The sequence below is a fragment of the Acinonyx jubatus genome, chromosome D3 (genome assembly GCF_027475565.1).
Source record: "Acinonyx jubatus isolate Ajub_Pintada_27869175 chromosome D3, VMU_Ajub_asm_v1.0, whole genome shotgun sequence".
Lineage (NCBI taxonomy): Eukaryota > Metazoa > Chordata > Mammalia > Carnivora > Felidae > Acinonyx > Acinonyx jubatus.
This window is the reverse complement of record NC_069392.1, coordinates 16,509,481-16,521,916: the sequence shown is the minus strand read 5'-3', so window position 1 is coordinate 16,521,916 and position 12,436 is coordinate 16,509,481. Positions and strand designations below refer to the sequence as shown.

The following is a 12,436-nucleotide window of genomic DNA, read 5'->3' as shown; positions in this document are numbered from 1 at the left end:
AGTCCTTTATTCTATCAACAGTAGAGAGGCCTGGAAGGCTTTGCAAGTAGGTACCAAACACAGGCAGAACTGTGTTCTGATGCATTATGGTGTAGACTGGAAGGACCTTAGGAAATGCGGTTCATTCATTTCACAAAAATGAGCAAGTGCCCACCATGTACACTATGCATCAGGAAGAGAGCAGTAAACAAATGACCATCCTGCCTTTCTTTATGGATTTTAGGTCTGGTGGGGAGGTAATAAGAACTAAATGTAGCGGGGCACCTGGGTGGCTCAGTCGGTTGAGCATCCAACTTCAGCTCAGGTCATGATCTCACAGTTTGTGAGTTCGAGCCCCACATCGGGCTCTGTACTGACAGCTCTGAGCCTGGAGCCTGCTTTGGGTTCTGTCTCTCTCTCTCTCTCTCTCTCTCTCTCTCTCTCTCTCTCTCTCTCTCTCTGCCATTCCCTGCTCACACTCTGTCTCTCTCTCAAATAAACATAAAAATAAAAGAGGACTAAATGTAGAGGCTGGGTCAGATTCAGGAAATATTTCAGAAGTACCATCATAAAGAGAGGGAAAGTTCTGCATGTGGAAAATGAGAATGGCTTGCCTTTCTGATTGTGAGATATAATGGGAATATAGTTACTGCAAAGGATCCTGCCATGTAGAAATAATTTTTAAATAATCCATATGGATTATATATATACATATATACCCTTTATAGCTTTAAGAGCATTTCCACATAAAATTTCTCACTTGCCCTTAAGTGTTTTACAGATTGTAATTATTAAATAATTATATGTTGTAATATTATTTGACTCTATAACCCTTGGCCAAAGTTCTGCAAAAGGATAGCTGCTTTGGAGCACTGGAAAAACATCCTAGCATACGAGGGCAGTTAAATAGAGATAATACGTCCGAGACCACGGCACCAGTCTAGAGAGAAAAGTGTGTGTAGCTGTCTGTATGTCTAATTTCTAAGAGAATCCATTCAGAAGGAGTCAGGCAGGGTGAAAGGCAAAATTCTTTTCTTTTTTTAGTTTCTTAACGTTTATTTATTTCTGAGAGAGCACGAGGAGGGAGGGGCAGAGAGAGGGGGAGACACAGAATCTGAAGCAGTCTCTAGGCTCTGAGCTGTCAGCACAGAGCCCAATGTGGGGCTCGAACTCACGAACTGTGAGATCATGAGCTGAGCTCAAGTCGGTCACTTAACCAACTGAGCCACCCAGGCGCCCCAGGGCAAAATTCTTAAAAATGTACCTGGGTCTCTCATTTAACACCTGTCACTCTGATAACGTCATGTCCCTGTAGCAAACTCCTCTAAAAAAAACTGTACTTTCCTGACCAGGACGGTGTGTCATATTTAGAGTCTAGAAAAAGGCTGTGGAGCCTTTGCACAGTGGTGCTTAAATTAATTCTCCATGACGTTTCCCGTCTAGCTCACTCCTTTCTGCTGTTTTCAGAATCAGATTCCGCACTTAATCTCTCCCTTGTTTTCAGATGACAAAATCTCTCTGTTAGGTTTCAGAAAGCTGGGATTACAAAATGTTCTTATGGCTTTAAGTCCTCTATGGTGATTGGAGAACTCAGGAAAGGATTGGATGAGATTTTGGGTTTTGGGGGTTTTTTTTGTTTTTTTGTTTTTTTGTTTTTTTTTTTTTTGGTGGGGAAGGGGCAGTCAGTGGACTGAATAGGGGATTCCTTTGTGGAAATCTGCCTTTGGACCCAAATGTTCATCACTTAAGAGGATTCCAAGATTTTTAAAATAAAATGAAAAGAGATGTGGGTTACAGGCATATATGCATGTGCCAAAACCGCACTGTGCATGGAAGACTGCTCCGTGTACACATTATAACTCAATAAAAAGACAAATCAGACAAGCAAGACAGGCAGAGCAAAAATAATACCGACAAATAGAGCCAACTACTGGACTGTCTTAGGGATGTGAGTTATGATTTTTCAAAATAATAGCAGCTAAACTCAGTCAGTAAGAGCCTCTGACATGAGGCCAAGGTTGTCACGAGCTGATTCCTATGTAGGCCATTTGCTCGCCACGGTTTTGTGGGGGCAGTTGGTACCACTCATCCTACTAGCAAGTTCTGTATTTGTTTCCTGGTTTCAAGGGCAAAGGAGAGAGAAAGTATAGAGCAGGGAAATTCGGTCCCCTATGGATGACTGGTGAGGAGTTACCATCTTTTTTGTTATTATTATTGAAGTACAGTTACACCCTATGTTACAGTAGTTTCAGGTGTACAACGTAGGGATTTGACAACTCTATACGTTATGCGGGGCTCATCACCAGTGTAGCTGCCATCTGTCACCAGACAATGTCATTACAGTACCACTGACTGTATTCCCTGTGCTGTGACTTAATTCATTCCACAACTGGTTACCATCTTCTTCTAAGAACAGCATATCGGATCTCCAAATGTTAGAACATATCATCCCCATCAGTCTCATTCAGAATGCTCCTCGCTTTCCTTCTTTTTTTTTTTTTTTTAATGTTTGAGAGAGAGAGAGAGAGAGAGCGAGCGAGTTGGGGAGGGTGACACAGAATGTGAAGCATTCTCCAGCCTCTGAGCTGTCAGCACAGAGCCTGACGCGGGGCTCGAACCCACAGACCGTTGGATCATGACCTGAGCTGAAGTCGGACGCTCAACCGACTGAGCCACCCAGGCGCCCCTCACTTTCCTTCCTTAATCCAGAGCAGTTCTTAGCCTCTCTGAGATCTTGATTGGATGCAGGAGTGATCACTCCGCACTCCCACCCTCAATGCCTTACTCCTTTAATACAGTACCACACACCCCTATACTCAATTGGTGAAGATATATACCATCAGTATACAACACACTGGAAGTTACCATTACATCCATGCAGTTTCCATTAGCTGAAATGCAACCCGTGTTCGGGTGACCTAACAACACTCCAGCCACATGGCCTCCTTTATTATCTGTCTCTCCCACTAGACTGTATGTTCCATGAAAGCAGAGACAGGCCTGATTTCGTCACTCCGGGATATCCAGCACTTAGCACAGGAACTGCCACATTACAGGTGTTCACCTAATACTTAGTGAAGGAGTAACAAATCAAAAGAAGCAAAGCATTGCTGTTTTTATAGAGACGAGTCTCCTGTGCTTGGACTCAGCGGAGGGGGTGGAAATGGAATTGAAAGATGATTCTGCATGGTTTGGTTTTCCCTTTCAGACAGATCATTTCTGTTGTTCGTATATAGAACCTGGGTCCTGAGTGACCAGCCAGCACAGAAGTACATGTGACCTTTAAGGACCCGGCATGTTTTTGCCACAGGCAGGAGGGTTCTATGTTTTAATTGCCTGGAGGTTTCATCCAAAATCAGAGTCGGCCAACAGTGCAGTCTGTGAGCAGGGCGGTTACATCTGTGGCACTTGGAATTGTGCCCGGTCCCACACCGAGCAGACCTCCCCGGACCGCAAGGTTGGAAACAAAGTGGGTTCAGCAAAGAAAGCTCACCTTGCTGCGGGGAATGGCCGGGCTACTCATAAAATTACCTGAAGTAAGACCCTCTCAACAGACTTAAGTATGAGCAGAGGGATGGGAGGCACTGGGAGCTCACAGATGGAACTATTTACCAACTCATGTGGAAGTATTTCAGTATTTTAACAATTGAAAGGCACCACCAGCACCCATCAGCTGATTTCTGGTCCTGAGCATCAGCAGAACCATCCCCACCGCAGGATGTCTGAGAAGCCACCTGCCTTCTCGGAAGCTGCCGTTTCCCAGTTTGCAGATGAGATGTACAGGCAACATCTTTGCCCGGACATCTAAACATCGCGGTTCTGGCCGGCAGGACCTTGACGGGAGGCCCCTCGCCTTACAGAGTTCTGAGATAATTTTCCTTTAGCGAGGCTGACATCACTGACCTAAAGGTGGGTTCTAGGCAACTGCCCTGTCTGGAGAACAATCATTCCTGCTGGTAAATGAGTCACTGGGAAAGAGAGAAATTGAGACACCTTATGAAGCAGAGCTCTGCTCCCCCAGAACTGACACAGCCCCGTCCTGTCCCCGGGCTATGTGTAACCCAGCAACAAAGATGTATACTGGGACCAGGCTGGATGAGGAAGGTCTGGAGCTAAAACCCCAAAGACGCTCAGCCTTTAATGGAGAAGGGCTTTTAGAAAAGATCTGGCAAATTCTCTGCCCTTTCAACTTCACTTTCTGTTCTCTTTTTATCTGCTTTCAGCATTTCCAATTAATCTTGGAATGAGAGCCCAAGGCAAGAAGCCAGTGGTGCCTGAGGAATGCTAAAGAGCAAACCGATCCAGGGAAACAAATGCCAGCAAGGGACCCCACAGCAAAGAGACAGACACTGTGAGCATCTCTCCCGTTACCATGAGGCTTGCGAGGCGTGTGCGCGGGTCTCCGCATTGGCACCATCTGCCAATTCCTCAGGAGGACAGAACAAACCAGCGAGGCATGAAGATTAGATTATGTAACGCTTGAGGATTGCTGTTTTCCAAGAGGAAACAAATGGAACGAATTGATTTGCTTGTCAGAGTCATGTCACTAAAGGAGACCCGTTCCCTCCTCCTCTGAGAGGACCTCATTAAAGAGGGACACGATTTCACAGATTCAGACCATGTGAGACCACAATTGACTCCATTCATAAGAGCAAGTCTAATTTCCAGAGTTGCACTGATAAATCCCACTCTGCTTGCCTGAAAAATGACTATTCAGCTACCTCCTAGGTACCAACATGGCAAGGAATTTAACTGTTGCCAGTGGCCAGCCACAAGATTCAGAACCTTTGAGCTTTGCCTGAACTGAACTCACTTGCTTCTGGGGGAGCAGTACCTAATTTTGAGACCGGTGGGGTCGTGTTTACTATTCAGAGCTCTAGACAGGTGCTTTGATAGAGTGGGGATGTGTTCTTAAAAATACACGCGTCAGTAACATTGTATGGTGACAGATGGTAAAACTCCACTCATCTTGGAGAGCACTGAGTAATGTATAGAATTGTTGAATCACTATGCGGTTGCACCTAAAACTAATATAACATTGCATATCAACTATACTTTGATAATAATTTCTTTTAAATACATGCATCGAGAAGGAAAATTCATTGCATGTCTAGGATTCTTTTGCCATGGCTGGGCTTCTCTCAAAATGCCCAGCACAATACTTTTTTATAGTATGGTCAGTAGAAGAATGAATGAATGAATGAATGACCCTGAACTTACGGCCATAGGTGCCATTCCCAAAGGTTTCATTTTCTTACTAAAATATTTAAACGTCTTACTAAAAGATTTAAACGTCAAGTCTTCACTCAACAAGGAAATGAAGTCTTCTATAACGGGTATTTTCCAATTGCCCCTTCAGGTCCACTTTTCTACCCATCCTACATCAACTCACTCCTTAGTCCTCTTAGCTTCCAGCCAATGGGAGGCAGCAGCAGAGGCGTGGAGGGCAGAAGGAGGGTGAGGTCAAAGTATTTATTCCCCCAGTTCCCTCCCTGCTGGATCACCACGGGTTGGTTGTGCTATTGATAATAGCTCACCACCGCTCCTTGTCAAGGTGGCCCTCTCTTCCTGGGTTGTCATTTCTCCCTCCTTTGAACTTCCAGATCTAGAGATGATAAAGACTGGGGCACCTGGGTGGCTCAGTGGGTTAAGCGTCCGACTCTTGGTGTTGGCTTCAGGTCATGATCTCTTGGTTTGGTCTCGTGGGTTTGAGCCCTGTGTCGGCGCGGACCCCGCTTGGGATTCTCTGTCTCCGTCTCTCTCTGCCCTCCCCCACGCGTGCCATCTCTGTCTCTGTCAAAATAAGTAAACAAATTAAAAAAAAAAAAATGACAAAGACCCCAGCTATTACGAGCCTCTTGGATACTACACTATCCTTATGGTTTCCCTACACCTTACCAACCCTTGCATATAGTGTCTCTATTAAATCCTCCCCTAATTATCTATTTTGAGTGTGCCATCTGTTTCTTATGCAGACCCTGACTGATACACGTACCACATGTGTCAGCCTGTTCTAGGCCCTGCACCGCAGTGTTTTTAAAAAGTAGCAAAATTAATAATACGATATGCTACTACTTTGTACTTACTCTCAATGTTCACCTTCTCACAAGGCTATAATAACAACTTAAAGATAAAACCTAATTCCTCTTTACAACATAACTGTGCAGTAGAGTTTGTATGAGCTAAATATAATTCGGAGAACAAGCTTTTTCGTGTCATCAAAATTCATGTTAACAACTACAGAGGCAGAACTGCAGAACTGATGCCCTTGAGATTTAACAGAAAACATATTCCAGCATTGAAATCAATCACACAGATATTCAAAAGCCTACTAGGTGGCCAGAAAGGTGCTGATCTTAGTGAGAAACAACACAGACGTGGGCTCTCACTTCGTGCAATTTGTTCCTGTTTCACACGCTAAACATACTCCTAAAAAGTTGAATACCAATTGTGTTTCCATAAATCAAAAAATAGTTGTATGATCATGGTGAGCGTATTCTTCAAATAATAATTTGGTAAAATAATCACCTTTGATCTTTTGAACAGATTTTTTGTCCATCCAGAGTACTTCAAAAGAAATTTATCTTTGGTCTGTAGGGAAGATTGGTCTCCTTCCGTGCTCCTGGAATAGGAAAAATTGTGGAATAGAATTTAGAGGAAAGATAAGGGAAGTACCATTTATAGACCACATATAGAATGCCAGGCAGTTTGCATCTGTTAGCATATTTAATCCTGGAGGTATATACGTATTCCATTGTTACCTTATTTTCTACTTCTAAAAAAAAAAAATTAGAATGGCAGGTATGAATTCAAAATCCTTTTTTTTTTTTTTTTAACAAGAAAGCAAAGCAAAAACATTCAATGCGGGACTCTAAAGATCATATTACTCCTCAGCTTCGCTGGCTTCCCACTGCTTAGGATCAAGTCCAAAATTCTTTACACTGTCACTGCTCCCGCCTCAGTTCTCTCCACCAGCCAGGCTTCTTCCCACTTGAAGGCCTTTGACCTCCGTTCCCACATCTGTCTGCAACCTCTTCTTCTCCCTTCTTTTCCAGGCTAACTCATACTCATCCCTCTGGTTTCTGCTCAGCTTACACTTCCCAGGGAATGTCTGTCCCCCCAGCTGGGCCTATGTCACTGCATCCCTAGTGCCGAACACCAGAGAAGGGCTGAACGCTCGTTTGTGCCCCGTCGCAACGAATGGGGAAGGGTTGCCCAGTGGGGCTGCCCAGCCTCATGGGGGCCAGATCTACCATTTCCCTAGGAGGGGGTTGCCTTCGCCCCAGGGGCCTGCCAAAGCCTCCCTCAAAAACGGAAAGGCCAAAAGAACCTCCTTTGAGGTTCAAGAAGGTCTTAGCTTTCTCTCTCCCCATCAAGCGGACCTACAGTCGCTCCAGGACCCTCTAGCTGAGGTGAGAACAAAACGGCCCCACTTATCCCAACAGGGTCATGACCTTCCTCCCGCCTCACAACTGCCCACTTGTATCTGCCACGTGATGCAGAAGCTGCGCATGCGCCGGAGAAGTGTTCCTCACGGGATCTCTCTTCCCTAGCACAGATGTTGGGGCATTTCAACCTGGCCCGCTTGAGGGCTGGCAGAATTAGGAGTGGGGTTTGCGAGGTCACTTGGGAGGCCAAGGTGGGGTTGGGTTGCATTGAGCATAGCCCAGTAGCAGGCACTGGGCTAAAATATCTCATTGAATACTCCCAATGCCTTTGTGTAGTGTAGGGATTGATATGTCCGTTTTACAGATGGAGACACTGAAGCTCGTGTGGCAAAAACCAAGGACTTGTCTAATGACAATCCTCGGATTTGAACTCCATTTTCTGTCTCCCAGACACCAAGTCTTCTTATGTCCTTGATCATCCTTCAACAGTAAAGGGAGGGATGCCCTCTCTCCTTCCCTGTTGAACCTCAGGGATTCATGCCCTGGCTGTGTGACTTTGGGCAAGTCATGTCACCACTGAGCCTCAGTTTCATCATCTGTAAGATGACAGTATTGCCCTCTGGCCATTACTTATGAAAATTAACTTTTTTTAAGGTTATTTATGTTGAGAGAGTGCACGCAACAGCAAGGGAGGGGCAGAGGGGGGGGAGAGGGAGAGGGGGAGAGAGAGAGAGAGAGAGAGAGACTCCCAAGCAGACTCCGAGCTGTCAGCACAGAGCCCGACATGGGCTTTAACTCACAAACCTGGGGATCGTGACCTGAGCCGAAGTCAAGAGTCCAGCGCTTAACTGACTGAGCCACCTGGGTGCCCTGAAAATTAACTTTTCTAGAAAAAAATTTGGTCATGCCTACCAGATGCCAGGTACTGCACTAGGTAGGCCTGGGGTGTACCAAAGCAGAAGAGATCATGTCATTAAAAGATAGTGTACAATAGGAGATGCTAATAAATTCCAAAGCCCATCAAGAATATATACAGGAGGTTACATAATGGCAAGTGTCATGAAAAAAAATTGAGCAGGGAAAGGGAATAAGGAATGTATTGCATGGGCACAGGTTTAAGTAGAATGGTCAGGGAAGGCCTCATGAGCAGTTGGCATTTGAGCCGAGACCTGAGGAGCTGAGGGAGGAAGACCTGCCAGAGATTATTCTAGAAACCTGGGAGAGTTTGGACCCATCTCCCATTAAGAACAGATGAGATCTAAAAATGGGCCTGGCATCCCCATTGAAGCTTGCAGTTCTGTGGGCTTCCCTCATCGGAAGGTGGGAAGCTCTACTGTGGGTTTCTCACAGCTGGTCCTGGGGAAGTGGAAACAGCCTGTTACAGGTATAGGGATTCACAGTCAACAAGCCTCTTCCTTGCATCTCCAGAGAAGCAGGTGTTTCTATCAGTTGACTCAAGAAGGGTCTGCCATGCCCTTGGAAATTTCTACTTTCTGCTCCATTGAAACCAAAAAGAAGCAGGAAGACAGGATTAGGACCTGTGCTGACATTTTTCTGGAATGTCCTATCTCAGCCAGGTTCCCAAATACATGTTGAGGCTCATTCACACAAAGGCATCTGCTCAGAACCCCTAACAGATACGAGAGTGCTGGCACACACCCGCTCCCAGGCTTGAACACTTTGCACGGAAAAGTCGAGTCTGGGAGAAAAATATCAAGCCAGGCCTTGGGCAGCTCTCCTTTTAGCAAGTATTCTGAAAAGAATCCTCAGGAGCCAGGCTGAAGGGATAGAGCCCTAGGACTGTCCAAACTGGGAGGCCACTGAGTCCAATAGACCGAGGCCCAGAGAGGTGAAGTTAGCTGCCCAAGCTCACCCAGCAAATCCAAGAAAATCTCAGTGAACCCATGCAGTCAACAAAAATGTTTTGAGCACTATATATGCACCAGGCACTGTTCCTGACACTAGGTGTGAGGCAGCGATCAAAACAGACAACAATTCCTACCCTCTGCAATGGACATTCTGTTAGAAGGAGAGAGACAATGAAAGGATAAACTAGTCATACATGTAGTATGTTAGATAATGGAACTGTCATGGAGAAAAAACATGAGCAGAGAAACAATAAGGAATGTATTGCACGGGCTCAGTTTTTTTTTTTAATTTTTTTGTTAATGTTTATTCATTTTTGAGAGATGGAGAGAGACAGAGCATGAGTCGGGGAGGGGCAGAGAGAAAGGGAGACACAGAATCCGAAGCAGGTTCCAGGCTCCAAGGCGTCAGCACAGAGCCCGACGCGGGGCTCGAACCCACAGGCTGTGAGATCATGACCTGAGCTGAAGTCGGATGCTCAACCGACTGAGCTACCCAAGCGCCCCTGGGCTGTTTTAAGTAGAATGGTCAGGGAAGGCCTCACAAGAAGTTGGCATTTAAGCAAAGACCTGAAGGGGCACCTGGGTGGCTCAGTCAGTTAAGCGGCCGACTTCGGCTCAGGTCATGATCTCGCAGTCTGTGAATTCGAGCCCCACGTCGGGCTCTGTGCTGACAGCCCAGAGCCTGGAGCCTCTTTCAGATTCTGTGTCTCTCTCTCTCTCTCTGACCCTCCCCCGTTCATGCTCTGTCTCTCTCTGTCTCAAAAATAAATAAACATTAAAAAAAAATTAAAAAAAAAAAAAAGGCCTGAAAGAGGTGAGGGAGGGAGACACGCTGGTCTCTGGGGGAAGAGCGTCCCAAAAGGAGGAAAGAGAATGGTGGCCCCAAGGCAGGAACATACCTAGTGTGTTCCTAGGAGCAGCAAAGAGGCTTCTGGAGTGAAGTAAGTGTGAGAGAGGGTAGGAAGTCAGGGGAAGCAGGATCCAGATGGTGTCTGAGCTTTGTAGGCCACCAGGAGGACTTTAGCTTTTACTCCGGATGAAAAACCACTGGAGAGTTTGGGGCAGAGAAATGACACGATCTGACCCAATAAAAAAGCCTAGAGCTGCTGCTCTTCATTCACTCACTCAGCCATGTCCTAGGTGCCAGGCACTCTGCTGGTGACAAGCCGGACAGCCCCAGAGTGAGCCACGGGGCACTTGCGTGTGCATTTTGTGCTGACTAGAGAGTCCAGAGCAAAGAGAAAGGAGACTCAGCTGGTGGCCTTCCCCCCACCACTTGCCTTCCCCGCCTGGCCCTGCAGCCTGGGCAGAGGGGCCCCAGGTAGCTGCAAGGCTCCATGCTCCAGAGGCTGCTAGAACCTGCGGGTTATAAATAGCATCTCCTGCGCTGCGAATCGAGCTGCTCTGAGTGAGTCAGAAGCTTGGAGCCACAGCCCCTCAAACTGCAACATCACTCCCTAACCCCACCACCCCACCCCCGGCTCCCTCACTGGCCTCTTCGTCAAGGCCAGGCCTCTGCTTCTCACCAGGACCCCCTCTGACCCTGTCACTCCCCACTTACCCCAGGTTGTACCTCCTGGGGCACTAGGAAGCCCACTGGTTCCTTAGTTCCGAGGGGCAGGATCGCATGATGTTGAAACACCCAAGATCTGGAGCCCACATGGATTTCAGGCCCAGTGCTCTCTTTTCTGACTGTGTGACCTTAGGCAAGTCACTTCCCCCTTGGGTGCCCCATTTTCCTCATTCATAGTAATAATAGTATTATGATAATAATAGGATATTATGGTAGTATGATGACGCTAATCATGACAGTACTTACTTCGTGGAAGTAGTATGGGGATTCACCAAGATACCCCACCTAGAGCACTTCACCCAGAAGCTGGCATATAGTAGCTCTTCAGTTAATGGAATGATAGTCCCTGTGCTCGACTAGATTGGAATCCAGAGAAAGGTAATGATAAGTAAGAAAATGGCAGCTTCAGTCATTCTGCGGCGTATCTACCATGTGTTTGAAGTTCGGTTCCTGACTTATGTTGCAGGATCCCTCATACTCGTAACACATTGCACCATCTCCATCTTACGGAGGAAGGAACTGAGACTCAGAGAGAGAGCTGTGTGACTGTCCAAGCTGCACGGTGCCGATGCCAGGTGAGGCGGAATCTGGTGTCAGCAGAAAGGCATAGCCTGGTGAGGGCCGGGGCGGGGGGTGTGGTGGGTGCAGGTGGCCACGTGTTCCTAGCCCACCCCATATCTGCATACCGCTGTTGGGGGGGGGGAGGGGAGCAGGCAGGTGGGGGTGCAAAACATCTCTGCTTCCTCTGACATCCCTTCCACTTTCCTGAGCTGAGAAGCTCTCTGCCATCCCACCCCCCAAAGCTTAGACTAGCTCTCCTCTGGGTGATATTGAGTGAAACTCTCTCTACTAACAGCTTCGCCAAAGATCTGTTTAATAATTTTTATATGTCACCCACATTGTTTAAAGAGGAAGGTGATGGGGGGCACCTGGATGGCTCAGTCAGTTAAGCGTGTGGCTCTTGATTTCAGCTCAGGTCACGATCCCATGATTCGTGAGATCGAGCCCCCGTGTCGGCAGGGCTGTTAGTGCAGAGCCTCCTTGGGATTCTCTCTCTCCCTCTCTCTCTCTGCCCCTCCTTTGCTCTCTCTCTCTTTCAAAATAAGTAAATAAACTTAAAAAAAGACGAAGGGAATAGTGATAATTTGGCTTCATTGACACCCCCACTTTGATCCTACAGGATTGTGTCTGGTCACCCTCCCCCACCCCCCCCCCCCGGCAAATCCCAGGTTCCAGAGACATCCCTGTAAGTCCCTTCTTCCTCCATGCTGAAAGCCTTGTAAAGTAGTAGAAAGGGCATGCATTTGGGAGTCAGACAAATCTGGGCTCCCTTCTGGCTCTGTCATTCCCTGCTGTGTGAGCTCAAGCAAGTCACTTTACCTCTCTGAGCCTCATTCACTTATCCATTCATTCAGCAAATGCATACCCAGCAACGTCAACCATGGACCAGGCTCTGCTGTGGCTCCTGGTGCTGGAGCCGTGGATGAGAGAGACAGAACCTCTGTCTTCATGGGGGCTTTCGTTCTGGCCGAGTAGAGGAGAGGCATAAGCAAACGATTTCAGAAGTGACGTGTGAATGAAGACAATGAAACCAGGCAATGCACTCATAACTGAGGTGGGGGTGAGGG

General features: G+C 46.9%; 1 long non-coding RNA gene across 1 annotated transcript in view; it reads right to left on the bottom strand.

Annotated features, from left to right (window-relative positions):
* Positions 1-5,235: 5,235 nt before the first annotated feature.
* Positions 5,236-12,436, bottom strand: part of LOC113595088 (uncharacterized) — a 27,810-nt gene continuing 20,609 nt past the window's right edge. The window contains exon 3 of the long non-coding RNA XR_003415539.2: positions 5,236-6,601. This is a non-coding gene — a long non-coding RNA (uncharacterized LOC113595088). The remainder of the gene's footprint in view (positions 6,602-12,436) is intronic.